The sequence below is a fragment of the Cucumis melo genome, chromosome 5, assembly GCF_025177605.1.
Source record: "Cucumis melo cultivar AY chromosome 5, USDA_Cmelo_AY_1.0, whole genome shotgun sequence".
Classification (NCBI taxonomy): Eukaryota; Viridiplantae; Streptophyta; class Magnoliopsida; order Cucurbitales; family Cucurbitaceae; genus Cucumis; species Cucumis melo.
The window spans coordinates 9,718,454-9,735,288 of record NC_066861.1 but is presented as its reverse complement, the minus strand read 5'-3'; positions in this window follow the sequence as shown (position 1 = coordinate 9,735,288).

The window sequence follows — 16,835 nt, the reverse complement described above, 5'->3', positions numbered from 1 at the left end:
ATCTATAGTCCTACGATAAAATCTTGAAAACCAAGGTGGAACAGGCATGGAGACTTGTGCAAACTGTATTTTCTAATAATTATGAATTTGCACTAGAAGATATGTGTTTTGGTTCCATTGTTCTACCTATAAGGCCACAATAACTTGTATTTTTACAAGTTATCAATTGACTCAGATTATAAGTTTTTCACATGATTGGTTAAGCGAAATGTAGAGGAGGATTTAAATGGATATATTTGTAAAAGTTTATGGTTTAAATTGATATGATTATTAATTCAGAATTATAATTGGATACAATTACTTAGAGATACAAAGGAGTGTTTGCACACCCATAATGAATTGGAACACATAGTAATGTAATCCAAAATGCATGATTGGATTGAGCGTTTTGAGCCTAAATTGTACTATTAAACTTATTTCATTTTGGCAGTTTTTAATTAAACTCTATTTTCCATCATTTTCACTTTTTACAATTTTATTTTTCTTTTGCCCTCAATTCGACATGTATTCCAATACACATGATTTTCATTAATCTTGACTACATTTAAGCTCTCCAAATACCTCTAAATTGTTATTTATTTTTTAAAATATTATTTATTTACTACACCCAACAATGGAGCCAAAACGCATGAGAATGTGTCCAAACGCGTAGCTTCTAGTGCAAATTCTTTAATATTAGATAATACAACTTGCGCAAGTCTCCACGTCTGTTTTACCCTAGTTTTAAGTGTTTTATCGTAGGATTCTAGATAAAAGAAGGCGTAGTAAATCGCAAAGGAGTGCGTGCAAACGCTACCGATAGGAACCCTATTTGGTGAATAAAATTCCTAGATGAGGAACCACATCATGTAATGAAGCTTCACTAGTAGACAAGAATGGTAGTTCAAGTTGATGTAGACAAGGATTGCAATCAACAATAATATGATTAGAAGAATAAAAGCTTTCCACCAATAATTGCCTATAAAAGGACTCCATCTCTACCAAGCAAAGAGGTCGACCTTGAAGAGGCTAGATGTCTGAATAAATCAACCAAAACCTATAGAGTTGGAAAAAAGGACTAGCCTTTCCACCATCTACAAAAGTTTTCTTTCTTTTTTTTTTCTCTAGTCAATCTTGTAAGTGAAAGCTTAAGGAGAGATTAGAGAAGACTCCACCATTTTAGTTTCCCATAACTTGTAATATTTTCATTCTCTATACTTTCCATTTTCATATTTCATTGTCACGTATATTGTTCATATTGTACAGTGACCTAAGGTCTACATTCTTTAATACATTACATGTTCATCCACTTTCAATCCATCATTCCTTTACTGTTCATCTGTCAAAGTGTTATAAGTAGTTTAGGCTTGTCATAAGTTATTAATAAAAAGCTTAGCTTATACGATTTATCGCATTAGTTGAGCTATTATCACCGCTTGGCCAGTGTCCGCACCAACTACTCGAGAAAGTAAGTAGCAAGGATATAGCTAATGCGTGCAATAGGGAGTTTGCAGACAAACTTCACCTTGGCGCTTGAACCTTCATCATTTATGTCCCGAAAGGAGAACAAGTGTGGTATCTTTGGCATCGAGAGATTGCCACCCTTGAAAGAGAGGTAATATAAGTCTTATAAGTAAACACTTCTAGATAGATATTGCTTAACCAAGCTTTATCATTTGCATCTTAAGAGGTGAGCAAGTGTACCGTTTGAGGCACTGAGAGGTGCTCACCTTAATCATAAGCTAGTTGACTCATCTCTATCGTCATATCAAGGTTTCCGCTTTGCTTAATCGCCTAGTAACGCGAAGATATTCTTTCACTCTTTTCTAATACAAGTTAGCTCACATTTCCATATTTCCACCTGTAGAGATAGATATTGTGTACCGCTTGGACAAAGAAGTAAGCTCTATATCTAAGATTTGATATCAATTCCATGTGTTTGACCATGGACTTTCCAGGAAACTTACTTTTTCGCTTACGCTAGGGCAAGCAATAGGAAAACTTGTACTTAATGAGGATTTAGTAACTATGCGAGGACTAGAGACATAATGAGCATCTTGCATGCAATGACAATGACTCGTCACGTAGAGATTAAGACTATAAATATAATAAACAATGAATCCTAAAAATCTGAACCTAAATCCATCAAGAAGGCATCGATTCGCAACACCAAGGCGAAACAATATTGCATATTTTGCACTTAAATCAATGCAAGAAACCCACTATTTGGCCAAGCTTTCCTTAAATAGTTTGTCAAGTTCAATCACCAAATCTTTTACAAAAGGCCTCAATTCATGCAATCCATTCTAAACAGTTCTTTCCATATACTTATAACAGAAGTTGAGAAGATGAAGTTATGACCACGAATCTTTGTTGATCATAATGCTTTGTTGCTCTGGTGTGTTGGCCTCGGGCTGTGAGGTCCTCCTTGTATACAACCATAAAGAGGATCTCATAGCCGAAGACCAAGGCACAAGAGTAACAAAGGCTCAACAACACAAAAAGAACAACTAAAGCACCAAAAGAAATAACACAAGAAATCAACAAACCAAAAAACAACCCCACTAATCGGGAAAAAGAAACAACATAAAGAAAACAACCCCACAAAAATGAAAAGGAATAAAAACTAAATAAGATCTCGAACATCCTCATGCCAAGACACAACACAAGCACGGACATAAGACCAAATAATCTGAAACAAAACAATGAGATCACGAGCCTGACCACCACAAAGACAATGATTATGCTAATGCTAAATAAAATAGATCGTACCACACCAGATCACACGCCACAACTTCCTCCTCGCACCTTTCCCAATACCCTAACAAGAAACCCAAGAAAACTCAATATCCCACCTCTTAATCTTGTGAGAGGAAGCCATGACTTGAAGGACATGAGACCAAATATCACACCCAAAAGGACAAAATAAATGGTTGATAGCTTGTAAAAGTACAAAGTTATTGTGGCATTTTATGTAAAATAATGATGCCTTATCACACAAGAACAGAAGAAAACATGAGAAAAAAAGTAGAAAGTTTGATTAACTCGTGTATCGCATCTTACAAAAGAACTTTATCCTTATTTTATCACGTTTTATATATCTTATCGCAGGATCTTAGGCAAAACAAAGTAGAGCTTGGTAATCTTGACCTTGGACTTATCAGGAAACCTCTCTTCGCTTACACTTGGGTGATAGAGAAGAAAACTTGTATTACACGTAGACCATGAGAAGATTAGTAACAAATAGATTGGATTTGCTCATTTTATTGCAACATCCTATTCTAGTTGCCTAATAGGTCGCTCAATTAGATCTTAAACATGACATATCCACGAATAAATGTATGTATATAATAACTCAAGCAATGGTCATGGGACTAAAAACCCCCCGACACAGAATGCACGACGATAAAACCGAACTATCTCACCTACTCAACCTATCCCTAGTAGCTAACCTATCTTTTATAACCAACCAAGCACAAAAGGAATACATGGGAATATTCCCCCGACCCCACAACAATCACGCCCAATGAACCTAGACACATGAGGATAGCTTCCACAAAGCTGAAAGAAGGTTAGCTTCCACAAAGGCATGGAAGAACACAAACTACTTTCAAAGCGGAAGTGAAGAAGATAAATGTAAATTTCTTTAATTTTAATTTTGAGTTATTGGATTTAAATAAAAACAATCCTTACCAGTGGATGGAGAACAAGAAGAAAATGGAAGAGCATATAATATCAAGAAGATAGTGGAATCAATCACAACTGATGCAACAGGGATGAAATTTGCAATTCTTGAAAGGGTAATAAAGCTAGAAGGATTTACAAGATAATGTATTTCTAAGGTACATCTGTAGTATAATTATCTAAAAGGTCTTCTTAATTTGGCAGCTAATATACGACTAGTTAAAATAATTATGTACGAAAATGTAGAAGAATAAGACAAAAAAATGTTGTATTTAGAAAAATTAAGGATTAGGAATAAACTAATAAGGTAAATCCAAGTTTATGCAGCAAAGCACAAAGCAAGGATCAATAAAGCACAAGAGGAAGAGACCTGTTAATAAATTTTATATAAAAGTGTAAATAAGATATAAAAGTGTACATGTCGAGTTGGTGAAATTGAGACCGAAAGGGATAGAGAAAGTAAAAAACAAAGAGGTGGAAACTTATAAGGTAGTTGAAGAAGGCATCCATTGAAGTATGATTCCTACTATAAATGAGACACCATTTCACTTTTTCATTCAAGGAATCTAAAACAAATTTATTTACACATTTTTGTTCAATTTTGGTACCAAAGCGCTCTGACTCACGTCCCTTTCTATCTTGCTATAACTTCTTTTTCATCTTTTCAACCCAACCCAACCGTCTCTACTTATCAATTTTCTAGTTTACTATCCCAACATTTGCAATCAATTTCCTGTTAGGCCCAATTCCACTAACTATGTACGTTGAAAGTTCCATTTTTTTTTGCCATTTTTCAAACATTTGATCTTTTTGGCCATCTCGACAACTCTACACTAATGATTCCAAAATATCTCTCCTCTTCCGAACTAACTATTGTTACCCAAACAACACTTGAAATCAATTCATATTAATTATACCAATTAACAATAAAATATTACTTTCGTATCAATTGGCTTATATGACATAAATACTCTATAGATGCTTAATGTTTATGATAAATAAACTGTTTGCATCTATGTTTACAATGTTGATGAATTGGAGTTAGATGTGTAATAAGATCTTTTCATATGTAAGCCTAACACACTACATAGCCACTACCATAAAAATTCAAGGTTTTCAACCCCAAACCAATTTGAAGCCTAAAAGTTAAGCAATAATAAGTTTGAGGGAGATGTGAAAGATACTAAGATATTTTGAGTGAAATATACCGTTAGTGAAGTTGCCACAAAATGTTTGAGTAAGCAAAACAATCGACAACTTAAATTAAATATATAAAAAAAAAACTTAATAAGCTAACACTAACCCGAGCATTACGACGAATCATAATGAAGGAGAAGCGCATGATGATCTAGTGAGTGAGAGGGCAGTCGATAACTTAAGCAAAAGGCAGTTGACAACTTAAGCAAAGGGCAAAACAAAAGGTGTGGCAAGTGAGAGAGGGCACGACGGTGCAAGATGATGGTGGCTAGAGGAGGGCATGGCAGACTGAGGGTTGTTATCTGATTTGAGAGACAGTTGTGTGCGTAAGATTAAAAAAAATGATGCAAAGAAGGAAGGGTTTTTTAAAGGCCAACTCTCGATGTAGCCTGACATGCGTCGAGAGTTCTCTTAAACTACAGATGCTTTATTTAAAGCGTCAACAGTTCCTCCACAACTTTTAACGTTCTATTAATGGCATTGGGAGTTCTCTTCTATCTCTCAACTTGCCAAGTGTTGCATCGGGAGATGTCCTATCTCCCGACGCCTTTTCTCTCAACGGTGTAAAGTGGCGTCATGTAGAAAATTCGAAAGTAGCATTTTTTCCTGCCAAAATTCCATGTTTTTTTAATGACACATTTTACTTCATCCATACCTTTTTACTTGATTTCAAAGGTCATTGTATCATATATTTGCAGTAGTGAGAGGAGCAATTGTTGAGAGTCTTGAAGGACCATAAGTCTGCCATTGGTTGGTCTATGAAGGATCTTAAAGAAATTATTCCATTAATCTATGTGCATATAATTTTGATGGAAGATGTCTTAACCTCTTTAGTAGGACATCAAAGGAGACTTAACGTAACCATACTATGAAAGATGCAGTTATGGTTGATGAAATTCTTGATAGGCTTGCAAGGTTTTCTCACTATTGCTTCTTAGATGGCTATTCAGGTTATAATAAAATTGCCATTGCTCTTGAAGATCAAGAAAATACCATATTCACATGTCCTTATAAGACATTTGTTTTTATGAGAAGGTTATTTGGTTTATGTAATCCTCCTACTACCCTCAAAAGATCCATTATGTCTATCTTCTAAGGGCTAATTGAGGAAATGATGGGAATTCTTTCATGGGTGATTTTTAGTTTTTTGCTCTTGTTTTGATTCTTGTCTTGTTAACCTTTATCTTGTTTTGCAGAGATGTTAGAAAATAAATCTTGTCCTAAATTGGAAAAAATGTCACTTCATAAAAGAGAGCATTGTCTTAGGACACAAAATATCAAGGAATGACTTGAAAGTGAATAAGGCAAAAATTTCTACAATTGAACAATTGCCACCTCCAACAACTATGAAAGGAGTTAGAAGTTCCCTTGGTCATGCTAGGTTTTATTGAAGATTCATTAAAGATTTTTCTAAAATTGCTAAACCCTTGAATAATCTATTAGAAAAGGAAACTAAATTTGTCTTCCAAGATGCATGCCTAAAAGCTTTTAATTATATGAAGGAAAAATTGATTCTTGCATTTGTGATTACATCTGACTGAAATCATTATTTTGAAGTCACGTGTGATGCTCTGTTAGGCCCGTGAATAGATAACATGTTGATGGCAATTCACTATTTTAGCAAAAACTCTTGATAGTGCTCAACAGAATAACATGACTACTGAAAAAGTAGTCAAATAGTCACTAGCTATTGTATTTGCATTTGACAAATTTAGACCCTACTTACTTGGTTCTAAGGTGAATTCATATTGACTATGCAAAATTGAAGTATTTATTAGCAAGGAAGGAGGTGTTAGATATAATTTTCGGACTTAGCTTGTGCAGTGTTGTGTATGTCTATATCTAATTCTAAGTGATGAGGCATGGTCATTGCATGCGAGATTCTCTCTATGTCTCTTGTCTTCACGTAATTACTAAGTCCTCGTTGAGTATAAGTTTTCATAATTGCTTTCTCAAGTATAAACGAAACAATAGGTTTCCTAGGTAATCTAGGGTCGAACACGAGGAGATATCAAATCTTAGTTCTAAGGTTTACTCTTCATTCGAGCGGCATAAAATCACTATCTATACAATATAAAGTAAGGTGTGTCTAATGCTAATTCTACCATCTATACTAGAGACTATGTAAAAGGGGAACAAGAGTGGAGGCGGAATGGAAATATGAACTAACTTGTTAAGAAATAGTGAATGAGTATTTCTGCATTGCAAGCGATTAAATTATGTGATAAGCCATGATTCGATAGAGATCAGTTAACCAACTTATTATTAAGTCGAGCACCTCTTATTGTCTTAAACGCCACACTTACTCGCCTCTCAGGATGCAAATGACAAAACTTTATTAAGCGATGTAAATCTAGCAGTTGTTGCTTATAAGACTTATAGTACTTCGCTTTTAAGGGGTGACAATCTCTTGGCACCAAATACTCGCACTTGTTCTCCTTTTGGGACACAAGTGATGGAAGTCATCTCGCCAAGATGGAGTTTGTCTCCAAACTCGTCCTTGCACGCATTAGCCACATCCTTGCTACTTACTCTCTTGAGTAATTGACGACAAGTGCTAGCCATGCACTACTACAAAATCTTCTTTACTTGACACTTGTTGCTTTTACATACTTGACGTTTTTGTTAAAAAAAGTCAAGTATTGACCATTTTAAAGGAAAAATGTCAAGTATAGTTTTAAAAAAGCAGAGTTTTCAAGGAATTTTTCGAACTATTTTACTTTAGCCTTTACTTGACGTTTTTTTCGTGTCAAGTATAAGAGAGATTTTACTTGACGTTTTATTCGTGTCAAGTATAGCGAACATTTACTAAATGCGAAAAAACGTCAAGTATAGTTTGAAGAAGATAAAATTTTCACCAAAACTTTCAAATTATTTTACATTAGTTTTTACTTGACGTTTTGTTTCACATCAAGTATAGTGCAGATTTTACTTGACGGTTTTTTAGCTTCAAGTATAGTGCAGATTTTACTTGACGTTTATTTCGTGTCAAGTATAACTGGCATTTGCTTGACTTGGAAACAACGTCAAGTATAGTTAAAATTTTATTTGACACTTTGAAAATGTTATGAAAATGTCAAGTATAAAAATATAAAAATTTAAAAATAAAAAGTATAAAAATACTTTTTAGTTTCCTCGTACACTAAATGAACTTATTAAAGTAAATTTTTTAAAACAAAATTATTAAAATAAATTTATTAAAACTAAACATTAAAAATAAATTTATTAAAGTCAACTTATTAAAATAAATTATTTTATTAAAATGAATTTAATAAAAAATTTCGTCCAAACCCTTCATCTCCCCCTTTCTCTCCCAAAATCCTCAATTGTGTTCTATCCTTCTCCATCTACAGGACTCTACATCTCCACCAGTCGCCAACCACAGTTTTTTCCTTGTTGTCAACCCTACACATCCCCAATCTTCTTCCTCACCCAGTCCTTTTTTTATCGGCAACCCCACGCGAATGACCACAAGTTTTTTCCTTTTGCCACAACCCTTCCTTCTACTCATTGAATTTCTTCACCGACAACCCTTATTATTGGCAGCCCCATCTGTCCAATCTTCTTCTTACGATTTTCTTCACCAATTTCCTACCCCTTTTCGGTAGCCCACAGACCCCTTACCCTTCCTTCTACCTATCTCGATTTTTGTAACGTCCCAAAATCTCGAGGTAATTTTCTCAACATTACTATCCTAAGTTATTAAGATTATATTTTGTTGGGTGTTTCGTTGTTTGATTTTGACGAGGAAGATAAATGTTATTTTTGTAAAAGAGAAAAGAAAAAGGAGAAAAAAAGGTAATATTAATAATAATATAAAATAATTATATTATATTATATTATTATTACTATTATATATTATTATTATTATTACTATTATATTTTTTAAAAAAAAGAAACCCTCACGCGTCCTTCATCTCCCCTCCTTCTTCTTCTCTTTCATGTGTACCTTAGTCGTCCAACGTTCCTTCGTCGTGAAGCTTTAGCCACCGTCGTCGCATCATCCATCCACCGTCTATGTCAGACGAAATGCAAGGAAGCCCAGCCACCCATCGTACGTCAACCCGAGCCAACCCAAGCCACCTAGACCACCTTCCACTCCAAGCTGCGCATAAATTTCCTCTCTTCACTTGAGCTAACCCTCACCCGAACTTCTTCTCACTTTGTAACGCCCACAGACGGAAGAAAATCGACAGCACTCCCCTTCTTCACCGATTTCCTTTGTCGGCGACCCATCACCCTGATTTTCTTTGTTGAACAGCTCTTGTTGTAAGTTTGATTTACATTTACAAATATTGATATCTTAATTTGTTACATCTAGATCCAATCTATTACATATAGAAATCTGTTACATTTAGAAATATTGATAATATAATCTTGATAAACCTATTTGGTGTTTAAAACTTTTTAGATTAATTGATAAACTTCATATTGGTCTTAATTATTTGGATTATATAAGACTTTTGAAGTTATGAAATAGTTCTTAATTAGAAATCAAATAGTATTTTACCTCTTAAAAAAAGTTCTAACTATTTACAAATTAACTTGAAACTGTCTAAGACTTCTATTAAGGTTTCACAGACTTCTAATTATTTACACAGACTCCGACGGCGACCCACGACACTCCGAAGGTGACTCGCAACACTTCGACTCTGACCCATGACGATCCACAACACTTTGAATCCGACGGCGACCCACAACAAAATAAGATTTCAAGGTTTGGATAATTTTGAAATATACTTCTCTTGCTTCTTGTTGACTGATACATTCTTTCGGTTAATATGTTTTTGATTATTTAATAATTATTTTTACCCTATTCTTGTGAGATGACTACCTTGCTTTCTTATTTTTTTTTCTTTAGTCTTATTGCCATTGTTTAAAAGATTAGTATGTACTTGGTGTTCTCCATTTTGCTTTTAATGATTATCGAAATTGTTTGTACTTTAAAGTATAAAAAACGTTGACATGAGAATATATTTTTGAGGTTTTGGAAATGGGCCTAAAGATTCTTTACTGGTTTTGAACTTTGATTGTATTGCTTTAATTGAAATTGATTTAAGTTTCAAGGTTCATTGGTGTTGATTGCAATATTATGTACCATTGTGTGTAATATGTCCAAGAATGCTTCCTTATGTCTCTGTGACTGTCGAATTTAATCCAGACTCTTGTCAACTCTCTTATCTCAAATTACCTTCACAATTCATTAAATGAAGTTGCAACTTTTAGGTTGTTTATCCTGTGAAACACTTCTTGAAATTTGTTTTATCTTTAGATTTTTCCCATTTTATGTTGAAGTTGAATGAAATGTTGGTGAGAATGATACTTACAGACGTGTGGAAGAAACTTCTTTATGAAATCCAAGTTATGTTGGTCTTATTTAAAAGAAAATTGAAGTTTTTCTTTGACAACTTTTTGATGTCGTAATAATGCAAGTTGAAGAAGTGGCATTCAGTTAAAGCTTGAGGACATGGTTGATTGTATAGGTTTCTTGGGCCAATCAACCCAATGCAGAGTTTTTTCTTCTCCTGTAAGTTCAAATTTTAACATATTATAATGTTTGAAAATTTGGTAGTCGTGTATAGGCTAGTTTTCTTTTCAGATTCTTAAAGATCCATGATCGGTTAATCTGTAAAAGATTTATTAAGAATCAAATTATTTGAATTAAAATGTGGACGTTTACCACTAGGAATTAATGAATTAATATGACATTCTTCGTCATTTTTTTCAATTCTGTAGTGGCATAAGGAATGCAACTATTTGATAAGATGTTGCTATGTGAACCCATTTTAACTTGACATTGTTGTATTTTGTTTTAGGTTGTGGGATCCAATCTATTTGAAGCCAAGTTCATCCAAAGTCATTGAGTTTCAAGCTTCTTTAATTAAGTTTGTGCTTCTTGAACTAAAATTGTAGTCTTGTGATTTTTTGTATAGCATAGTTGGATTGGTTTTGTAATTTTGTATTTGTTGATTACATTGCTTAGAAGAATGTAATTATTGTTGGTTTACTTATTATACTAAATTATTTGACATTTTTTTTTGTTGTGTAACTACTGGTTGTAGAGTTTATTTTGTTGATGGATATGCTTTATTAAAACGAATGTACTTAACGCATGAAATAAAAAATGAAAAATTTTGTATATTTAATATATCAATAAATGGTATACATGACGTTAAATACATGTCAAGTATATTATCTTACTTGACATGTAAATAATGTCAAGTATACGATCTTACTTGATGTGCAAAAATCATCAAACACAACATCTTACTTGACACGTAAAAGACGTCAAGTATACGACCTTACTTGACACGTAAAAAGCGTCAAGTGCGATAGATTACTTGACGTTAATATAGTGCCAAGTAAACATATATTTGACACTAAAAAACTTGCAAGTAATATGACTATATAACACATTGACAGATGAATAGTAAAGGAATGTTAGATTGAAAGTGGATAAATGTGCAATGTATTAAAGAATGTAGGTCTTAGGCCACTGTATAATATGAACTCATACATTACAAAGAAATACAAAAATGGGAAGGTAAAAAGAATGAACGTTACAAGTTAGGGGAAGGGAAAATGGCAGAATCTTCTCTAAGCTCTCACTCACTAACTGAACGGAGATGAAGAAGAAATGCTTTTATAGATGACGAAAAGGTTAGTTTTTTCTGCCACTCTCTGGGTTTTCGGCCCATTCAAGTACACTTTGTCTTGGTAGGGATGGGTTCCTTTTATACGCAACTATCAGTGGAAAACTTCTATTTTTTTGAGCATGTCTGCACCGATGCAATCTTGTCAAGTTGCATCAACTCCAACTACCATTCTTGTCTTCTAGCGAACCTTTCTCTCGTGATGACATCATTCCTCACCTAGAAATTATACTTGCCAAACGGGTTCTTTTCGCGGGTTTCTCTACGATTCACTAGTTTCTTCTTTTATTAATAATCATGCGTTAAAACACTAAAAACAAGGTAAAATAGGCATGGAGATTTAAGTAACGTATTTCCAAATAGTTATGAATTTACAATAGAAGCTATGTATTTTGACACAATTACTAAGCGTTTTGGTCCCATATTTCTACCTAAAAGTCTATAATAACTTGAATTTCTACAAGTTATCAGAGGTAAAACTGAGATTGATCAAATGGATTTTGCTCTTGCAGTAATTTGATTTTGATGTCAAGGACAAGCAAGGATGTGAAAATGTAGTTGTTGATCACTAGTGAAGGATTGAGAATGAAAATAAAAAAACCACTTTCCAATTGTTGAGATATTTCCAAATGAGCAATTATAAAAAATAAAAGATAGTTTTGAAGCAATCAAAGCCCTTAAGTAGCAGAAGATTTTATATAGATCAAGTCTCAATTTAATTAGGACACCTAAAATACCAATAAATTAGCAAAATGAAATATAGAGAAGAAACCTACTGTATTAAAATTATGGTTAATCATGCTTATGAAATAAAATAGAAAGACAAAAAAAGAAAAAATCTAAGACAAAAAAAGAAAAAAATCTTACTTTCATCGTCGTCTCTGATTTCTACAAAACATCAAGTTGAAGATAACCACCACTTGAAGCCTTTCCTATGCTCTGAGATTGAGGTTTAAGGTTTTTGCGAACTTTTTTTTTCTTTTTGGGAAAAATTGAAAGAAACAATTTTAGAGAGAAAAATCTTTGAAGAGCGAAAAAAAAAAAAAAAAACTTCATCTACTCTTCTTTATGATGAATAAATGCAACATCTCAAACTTGTATTTCTTTACCTTTTTTTATGGATAGAGGACAATGCTTCATTTTAAGTTCGGAGTGGAGGGTCACTCATCCTTTATTTTTATGCATGTTAAATTGGGTTTATTGATTATGTGCATGATTTTTAAGAATAATTTTTGGGTTAATTTTTTCAAATTTGGGATAAATTTTTTTTATCTTTCAAATTTCTTTTTGTGCTTGGATGTTGATTATCCACGATGAGACTTGAATATGCTATGGTTGATTTCTTGTGGAAATATGATGGCAATATTTGAGTTATAATCAATCTAGGTCCCTCTTCGAGTTTTCTAACTCATGAAGTCATTTTAATTTAAAATCTTTTACTAAAAGTTGAATTTAGTTGTTATATTAGGTTATCACCTCAGCCCCTTTGGCTAGAAATTTAATATGCATGATAGTTTATAATATCAAACTAATTATTAGTCTTTAAATTTATTTTAATAGAATAATAGCAACTTTAATATCATCGCATGCATAGTTAAGAGTTTAGTTGTGAACGACTTTTGCTCGATGTTGTCGACTCCACGCACCCCATAGGTATCTCAAAATGAAGATAAGTGGTTGGAATCGATAAATAAACTCAAATGGCAATAAAATTAAATAAAGTGATGATAAGAATGTTGGGTTTAGGTCCTAAAACTCATAGATAGTTAATGTAATCTGTTGACCATTATTAATAAAGTATGATTATTATAATTTCAATGAAGTATTATTGATTATATTGTTAGTTTTGTCTTAATAACCTAAATTCAATGAACTAGCATCCTTAACTATTTAATGAATCTTGAACTGTTTGTAGTGACATACGATGATCAATGTTCAGGATACAATTTAAAGGGTCTATAGTATATGAATAAAGTGGATACCTTATCCTCGTAACACTATGGATACGACTCACTTTGTATTTGATACAAACACAATAATCCAACTTGTTTGTGTAGGTGACATGCTAGTGAAGGTATCATATACAATGAGTTTGCATAAGACTGGACCATAAAATAGTAACCACTATATGTAATTCTGTTACCTAGTTAGGTTTCTATTTCATTAGGATGTCCGAGGTAACAAAGTCTTAATCCTGAATGTATTATGAACTCCTGTTCGCGAGAAACTTTCCTTTGATTTGTATAGGTAAGAGTTGCAAGATTGTTGACTTAATAAGATTATCATTTTAGGGACAAGACCAAGTGGAAAGCTGGAAGCATAACCACACAAGATGAAATTCACTTCTTCCTGATTTTATGGTAAGTAGACGAGCGTTTCCTGAAATGATGTTCCCAAGACCTGAACAAAGGGACCTACCCTCTCTATGGCATTAGAGGGGTTTCTACTTATTGGTTGGACGATAAACATGTTGTTCATTAGAGAAACATTGATATTTAAGGACTAGAAGTAACCTAGGGGTAAAACGGTAATTTGGTCCAATTGATGTCAAAGACAATAATTGCGAATGACTAACTTACCGTTATTGGTCTATATCTATGGACACATTAATATAACTACAGTTAGAAGAGTTCAACTGTGAGTCTTTAGTGGAGTGTACAGACAGTTAACGAATATCGATTAATGTAGCTAATGAATTTTGCCAATCTATCTCATATCGTTGTAGCTTCTGATCTGTAAGTTTATTAGGTTTCCTTCCGAATTTGTAAAAGGTAATTTGGTTAATATATATTGGATATAATTTGAAATGTTTAAATTACTTGGAGAATTAATATAATGTATGGTGATACATTGTAATATAAAGTTTACATTTTAATCAAACTTTATTATATAAATTTAATTTTGGATATGATTCAAAATTAATTTATGAGAAAATAAATAAATTGAATGAGGTCAAATACAAAATTAATGTAAATGAGATTCATATTAAAACTATAGGTTATGAGAGAAATTTATATATGAATATGATTCATATTTGGATTAATTTAAATATAAGATATTTAATTTAGCCATTAATTAATTGGAGAATTAATTAATAATTTAGTTTCGTTTACTTTTTAAATTAAATTTGATTAAATTAAATTAATTAAATTAAATCTATAGGTTATGTGAGACATATTCATTTAAATATGAATTTAAATGAATTATTAATTAAATATGTTTTGATATTAATATTAATTTAAATTAATAACTCTAAAGGGAATGTGAGTTGCTTCCCGTGTATCCCGATCTCTTCCTATTCTCTTCATCTTGAAAAAAAGGGAAGTAAGTATGCAAGAAGGAGACCTAGGGAGTAGGAGAAAAAAAAACTTAAACTCTCTACATTATCTCTTGATTAGGAGAAAAAAAAAAAGAAAAATTTTCTTTGCATTTTCCCTAGAAGTCTAATTTTGGTTTGATTGGTTCCCACAAACCAATATCATGAATTACTCATAGATTAGGAAAGACCCCAAGTAGTAGTGTTTTTCAATTTGGAGCTTTGTAGAATTCAAAGACAACATTGAACGTAAGTTTCCTTATCTTTGTAATTCTATTTCTAATTTTTTATCAAGGATGCTTAGCCTTATTTATTTTACAACAAGTTCGTTTCTGTATGCATAATTATCAATATATGGATATTTGTAATTTCTCAATTGAATTGAGTTTGTTAAATTCGTCTGCTGCGAATGGTACTAATCCCTTCAAAAAGTTGAGTGGTAAAGGGAACAAATTGATAGAATACCTGAGGTTTTCTGAATCAACACCTAATTAGCTATATATAAATAAAGGGTTAGTTTCATTAATAGCAAAAAAGCCTAAAATAATATCATATATAGCACAAGGATAAAATAATTGCATATATAGTACAAAAATTAGTAAAAGACTAAAATATCCACACGTCAAACCACCATCTTGGTCGTTTCTTGTCGAATTTCTCAAATTAAAAACTATCACTGATAGCATATATCATTAATAACAACTATCACTATTAACATCTATCACTGATAATTGCTATCAGTGACATATGCTATCATTAATAACTTTCAATTTGAGAAATGATTACTGCACACACTTCTTCTCGATTTTTCACATTGAAAGCTATCACTACTAGTTACAATTAATGAATATCATTTATAGTTGTTATCATGTGCTATCATTGATAGCTACTATCAGTGTAACTTTTCACCATTACGAGTATGTTTTCCCGATTTTCTTAAATTGAAAGCTACTATTATTAGCAATTGATAGTTGTTCTACATTTCTATCACTGATAGATGCTATCAATGATATTTTTTAATTTGAGAAATATATTATCAGTTGATATAAATGATAAGACGATCAACGATAGCTTTTATCAATGATAGACACTGAAAGGTAGAGTAGCTTTCAATTTGAGAAATATGGTATCAGTTGCTATAGTCAACTACTATAGCTTATAATTGTTATTAGTAATAACTTTCAATTTGAGAAATGGGCTTCAGTTGCTATCACTGATATCTTCTATTAGCGATGTTGCTATCAATTGATATTCGTGATAACTATTATAAGTAATTTTTCTATATTGCTATCAATGTAAAATGATATTGCTAACAATATCTATCAAATGGTTGCATTATAATAGTATCATTGATCATAAGTATAAGTGATATCATTACAAGAATATTTTATATAAGTGATATCTCCCTGGTAAACATATCAATTTTGAATTGATGAGTTTTAATTAGATTATCAATTGATATTTTTGATAGTTACTATTCACACGCTACTATCAATAATACTTTTCTATTGTGACCACTAATAATATCTATCAGTGATAGCAACAATTGAATATCATTGATAACATTTATAAGTAATATCCTTAATAGCTACTATAGATCAATGATATCAAGGTAATGCTACTATAAAGTGATATTTTTTTTGTTTATTTTTAGCATAAATGGACAAAGAAAAGAGATCAGATTAGCATGCTATCGACAATAGCTTTTTGAATCACTAATAACATACTATCCATATGATAGCTTCTATCGCTTATAGTATAAATGAAATTAATATAGTTGCAACTTTTGTGAAAATAAATTATTGATTTTAAGTTATGCTATCAACATTTATATCATATAGAAATTCAAAGTTCAAGTTATCAGTGATAAAATGATTTATTTATTATTTAGGAGCAAAAAAGAAAAAATTAGGTAAAATCGGGTCTAACTTAGAGCAAAAACAGAATTATAAAAATACCCTAGAAGAAGGGTAACATTGGAATGCTACCTATAATGTTGCGACGTC